At 55.3% G+C, this 5684-nt stretch overlaps 1 pseudogene; it reads left to right on the top strand.

The window, feature by feature from the left end:
• Positions 1–1344: 1344 nt before the first annotated feature.
• LOC115494782 (splicing factor YJU2 pseudogene) lies at positions 1345–3314 on the top strand (annotated as a pseudogene).
• Positions 3315–5684: the final 2370 nt, after the last annotated feature.

The raw sequence follows: 5684 nt of genomic DNA, 5'->3' as shown, positions 1-5684 counted from the left end.
GTGGGAGCCAGAGAGGGGCCCTGGCTCCCGTGGGAGATGTTGGCTCCCCTGTTAATGCCCACCTGAGGAATTCCTCTCCCTTTTCCCAGCGCTCATTCCCATGCCCTGCTGCTTTCCCAGTGCCCACAGCTCCTGCGGACTGCCTGCAGCTCCAGGGACACAGCTGGGCAGCCAGAGAGGGGCTGGGGCTGCCAGACCACGGGAGCCGATCCCACGGGCACAGAGGCTGCTGGTGCTTTCTGAAATGGGAGAAACACCTTCCCTTGGACACCCCCATCCCAGCCAGCCCATCCCATCCCATCCCATCCCATCCCATCCCATCCCATCCCATCCCATCCCATCCCATCCCATCCCATCCCATCCCATCCCATCCCATCCCATCCCATCCCATCCCATCCCATCCCATCCCATCCCATCCCACCCCCATCCCACCCCATCCCAGCCCAGAAACGCAGAGGGAGGAGAGCAGAACACACAGCTGGAGCGGTGCACAGCCTCAGGGATCTGCCACGAGGGCAGAGGCAGGAAGGAGCACGAGGCTCATGCCTGCTCTGCTCCCAGGGAACAAATCCTCCTCCGCCTCGTGCAGTGGTCCAGGGTTGGACAGGACCAGACCCAACTCTGTCTGTCTCCAGCTGTATTTCAGCTTGGGATGCTCAGCCTGCCCTTCCCTGCCGTGTCAGCTCCTGATCTCTGCCCCCACTTCTCTGAGCTGCTGTGCAGAGCTCCTGGAAGGAGCCGGAGCTCCGGTGGTGGGGAGGCTCTGCTGTCTGTGGGTGACCATGAACTCCCTTTTCTTGCATGAGAAGGAAAACAGGGGAGGAACCTGCCCCAGGCAGGTTGTGTGGGACTGAGAATTGGGCTGCAGAGCCTTTTGGGGGTAGGAAACCTATGGCAAAAGGCACCATTCTTCAAAGTCATGGTCTACACTGCAGCAAGTGAAGAGCAGGGAGGTTTTAAAAGGACCCAGTGACTTTGGGAGGGGGAGAAGAGGGAGAAGATGCCTTTCATGTTGAAATCCCACTCCAACCGCACCTCTGCCTGCACGGACACCTTCTCCAGCCAAAATCCCGGCCAGATGAGGGAGGGAGCAACATCCTTCCTATCCCTTTCCACAGTACCTCCAGTTCAGCCAGGTAAATCAGAGCCCTTTGTGCAGAACCCTTCGAAACCTCCAGGCTTCACCCTGGAAACATCTACCACAGAGAAGACTTCCCCATGGAGCCTCACAACACTGATCCTCCCAGCTTGCCCTCCCCATATGCCCCAGATTCTAGGGGTTTCTGCTTTCCCCGTTTCCTCACTGGCTGTGGTATCCCCGGTGCCAGCCTCAGCTGCCCTTTGCCCTGCCCTTTGTGCTGCCCCCGTGCCCCTGTGCCTGCTGACCCAAATTTAAGATTATGCACACCACATGGTCTTGTCTTTTGTCCCTGGCTGTCCCTCGGCGTGCTGGAATAAACCTCACTGGAATATATCCTACAAAAGGCCCCTGTTGCCTCTCTTGGCAGCGCTAGCCACGGTGAGCGTGGTGTGTGGACTGACTGCTTTGCCTGAATTCCTACCCAAGCACTTTACACAGGGCACTGTGTCTTAGATTGAAAGATTTAGTTGTGTGTTCTGTTTCCATCTGTCAGAGCTGGGGCAATTATCTTCTGCTAATTGGGCAGTTCTCTTTATCTCTTCCACAAACCAATCCTCCCTCCAGGAGATCTCTTCTGTTCACGGGCCATTGAGTCACACTGATAAAATTCAATCGTCCCACTGTGAGACACCCCACCCAGGGGAGGAGCTGAGCATTCCTACCTGGATATAATCTGATCTGGGAACAGCACAGCAGCCTTTGCCCCCTGCATTCCCAGAGGAGCAGCTTTCTTCCCACTGCATTCCCAGAGGAGCCCAGGCCCATCTCCCCCAGCCCTGGAGCTGCAGAGGAAAACTCCCCCCTTGTGCAGGATCCTGCTCCAGCAGAAGCACAGCTGTTTACATTTTCCATTTCAGGGGAGGCTCCCACCTCCCTTATCGGACGTTTCAAACCAAGACAAGGTGCTTCTTGGGAATTAGGCAGCAGCTTCCACCACCTAAACCCCACACTGCTACAAACTCAGCCCAGTGTGGGCTGAGCGGCGCGGGGGCAGCACCGGGGGCCAGGAGAAGCCGCAGCGATGGCAGAACGGAAAGTGCTGAACAAATATCACCCCCCGGCCTTCGATCCGGCCAAGATCCCGAAGCTGAAGCTCCCGAAGGAGCGGCAGTACGTGGTGAGGCTCATGGCCCCCTTCAACATGAGGTGCAGGACGTGTGGGGAGAACATCTGCAAGGGCAAGAAGTTCAACGCCCGCAAGGAGACGGTGCAGAGCGAGCCCTACCTGGGGCTGCCCATCTTCCGCTTCTACATCAAGTGCACGCGCTGCCTGGCTGAGATCACCTTCAGGACAGACCCCGAGAACGCGGATTACGCCGTGGAGCACGGCGCCACGAGGAACTTCCAGGCAGAGAAGCTCCTGCAGGAGGAGGAGAAGAGGATGCAGAAGGAGAGGGAAGAGAAGGAGCTCAACAATCCCATGAAGGTCCTGGAGAACCGAACCAAGGACTCCAAGCTGGAGATGGAGGTCCTGGAGAACCTGCAGGAGCTGAAGGAGCTCAACCAGCGCCAGGCCAGCGTGGATTTTGAGGCCATGCTGAAGCAGTTCAAGGAGCTGGAGGAGGAGCAGAGGCGCAAGGAGCAGGAGGAGGACAAGCAGGAGATGAAGGCCGTGCTGGAACAGGCCCAGAACCGCCGGCTCCTGGTGGATCCCGACTCTGACGAGGAACTGGCAAAACGCTGCCCAAATCCCACGGCCCAAAGAAAACCCACGGACACCCTGCAGGAGCACCCCCAGAGCAAGAGGCCGAGGCCGGCGAGCTGGGGGCGCAGCGTGGGCAAGCTCAGCACCAAGGCCCAGCTGGCTGGGCTGGTGGCCCGCAGGAAGCAGAAGCCAGGTCCTGCCCTGGACAATGGGATGGAATCCCGAGGCACCACGGCCACCACCGGCTCGCTTCCAGCAGCAGCAGCAGCCACGTCTTCACTGGGGTTGTTGGGAGCCTACGAGGACAGTGCCAGCGACTGAGGAGCCAGCAGGGCAGGGACAGAGCAGGGACGGGGCTGTCCCCACTCCCTGATGCTCCTGGAGCCCCACACTGTGGTGACAGGGCTGTCCTGCCACCACCAGCCCCCTCAGATGTCCCCTGGAGCTCAGGGACAAACCTGGGATAAACCTCTCCCCGCTCTTCCGAGCCTGCTGGGCTCCAGCAGCCACAGCTCTAGAATAAATGGGATCTGGCAGAAAAAAACCCCAAAAAAACAAAAAAACAAAAAAAAAAAAACAACAAAAAAAACAAAAAAAAAAACCCAAAAACAACCAAAAAAACCCCCCCCAAAAAAAAACAACAACAACAAAAAAAAGGACTTGACTGCTTTGCTGAATTCCTACCCAAGCAGCAGCTTTTCCATAGGAGATGCTTCTTGGGAATTAGGTAGCAGCTTCCTCCTTCTAAACCCCATGCTGCTACAAATTGGCACCTTGACCACGGGGCTTCTCGTTAGCCCTTTGAAAGCGTCTCCACTGGCCAGCCACTGGATTTTAAGTCACAGTCAAGTGCTCCAGATCTCTGAGGGGAGAAAGCCAAATTTTCTGGGGAATTCCTCAGAGGCCCACTGACAACCCTCAAGACCTCGAGGTCTGGTTGACCCAGCCAATCTCCTGCAAGATCTTTCTTTTGAGCTGTTTTGTCCCTCTTTTCCCACAATCTCGGAGCATCGAGGCACTGGGAAATCACCTGTGACAACACTGACTATGAGGAAGGGCGCTGACTCTCCGAGGCCTACCCAGGCCGTCAGGCAGGACACGGAGAACGCTGGTGAGCGCCCTTTCCTTTGCATCCGAGGATGAGGCGATCTGCTGAATTCCAGCTGGCAAACTGGACCTCCTGATGGGCCAAGAGACGTTTTAATCACAGGAGACACTGTTAACGAGTTACACGTGCTTACAGAAGTCCAGACTGTGGGGCCGATGGATGAGATCGCTGTGGCTGTAATACGTACAGACCCACCCTGGTGTCTGACTAAGGGCACACTCATTGCCCAAGCTTTTCTTGCACCCACCTGGGCTGATGTTTGGCCAGAAAATCCTCTGGTTTTTTGGGCAGAGATGCTAGGCCAAGACAGACCTCTTACAGAATGTGGCGTGTCTAACAAAGGTATCAAAGTTTCTCTTCCAGGTATGGCTGACAGCAGGACAGATGCCACCATCACCACTCGGCTGGGAATTTGTGCCAGCCAATGGAGTCATCTCTGGGATTGGAGGAGCTGCCACCTCTGTGTGGTGTAAAAGGTCAATCCTTATTAAAGGTCCTGAGGGTCAAATTGCCACAGCAAGACCTTTTGTGGTAAAGGCACCTGTCATCTTTTGGGGAACAGATCTGTTGTCACAATGGGGAGCCAGACTAGAAATCCCTTCCCACCCACAGGATGTCTAGCTGTAGAAATCCCGTGGGGCCACTGTAGAGTGCCCCACCTCACCGCTCACACGGAAATCGGATGATGCCACTTGGGTGGAACAGTGGCCCCAGGCAGAACTCAAAACAAAGGCGCTTGAATCCCTAGTGCAGGAGCAGCTATCTAAGGGCCACACAGCACCATCCACCAGCCCTTGGAACAGCCCCGTCATTGTCATTTGCAAACAGGCAAAGACAAGTGGAGGCTCCTACGAGACATCAGAAAGGTCAACGAGGTCATTGAGGACATGGGCTCTTTACAGCCTGGCCTGCCCTCACCTTCAGCGCTCCTGAGATTGGAAATTGGCAGTCATTGATATCAGAGATTCCTTCTTAACATCCCGCTCCATCCCACAGATGCCCCAAGTTTTGCAATTTCTGTGCCATCAATTAATAGACAAGCCCCTCTAAAAAGGTAACAATGGCAAGTTCTTCCTCAGGCGATGGAAAATTCATGAGCCATCTGCCAAGTGTTCGTTGCCCACATTCTCTCGCCCATTTGGGAAAGATTTCCTGATGCCATCATTTTTCACTACATGGACGATATTCTAATTTGCACTGTGACCATTATCTGTAGACTGCTCTCAAAGAGACAATTCAGGCCATCAAAGGAGCAGGATCTGAAATTGCTACGGAGAAGATTCAGCACAGCTGCCTGTGCACCTACCTTGGATTCCGAATCGGCGAGCGGACCATCGTACCCCAGCAGCTCACCCTCAAGGACAACCCTGAGGGACATCCACCAGCTCTGTGGGAGCATCAGCTAGGTTTGTACACTGCTGGGGATCAGGACCGAGGACCTGTCACCCCTTTTCAACCTTCTGAGAGGCCCTGATGACCTTGACTCCACACAAACCACCACACCAGAAACCCAGGTAGAGATCCAGAAGGTATCAGAAGCATTCTCCGCAAGACAAGCCCACCACGCTGATCCTACCCTGCCCTTCCAATTTGCCATCCTGGGTAAGTCACCCAAGTTCCATGGGCTCGTTTTCCAGTGGGACCCCACTCAAGAGATCAGCTCCTAATCACAGAGTGGGTGTTTCAGTCACACAAACCAAACAAGACCATCACAACACCCCAGGAGTTTATGGCCCAGCTTATCATAAAGGCCAGAGCTCACCTCGGGACCCTAGTGGGGTGTGAATTCA

This window comes from Taeniopygia guttata, chromosome 4, assembly GCF_048771995.1.
Source record: "Taeniopygia guttata chromosome 4, bTaeGut7.mat, whole genome shotgun sequence".
Taxonomy (NCBI): Eukaryota; Metazoa; Chordata; class Aves; order Passeriformes; family Estrildidae; genus Taeniopygia; species Taeniopygia guttata.
The sequence above is the reverse complement of the archived record's forward strand: the minus strand, read 5'-3'. Positions and strand labels throughout refer to the sequence as shown.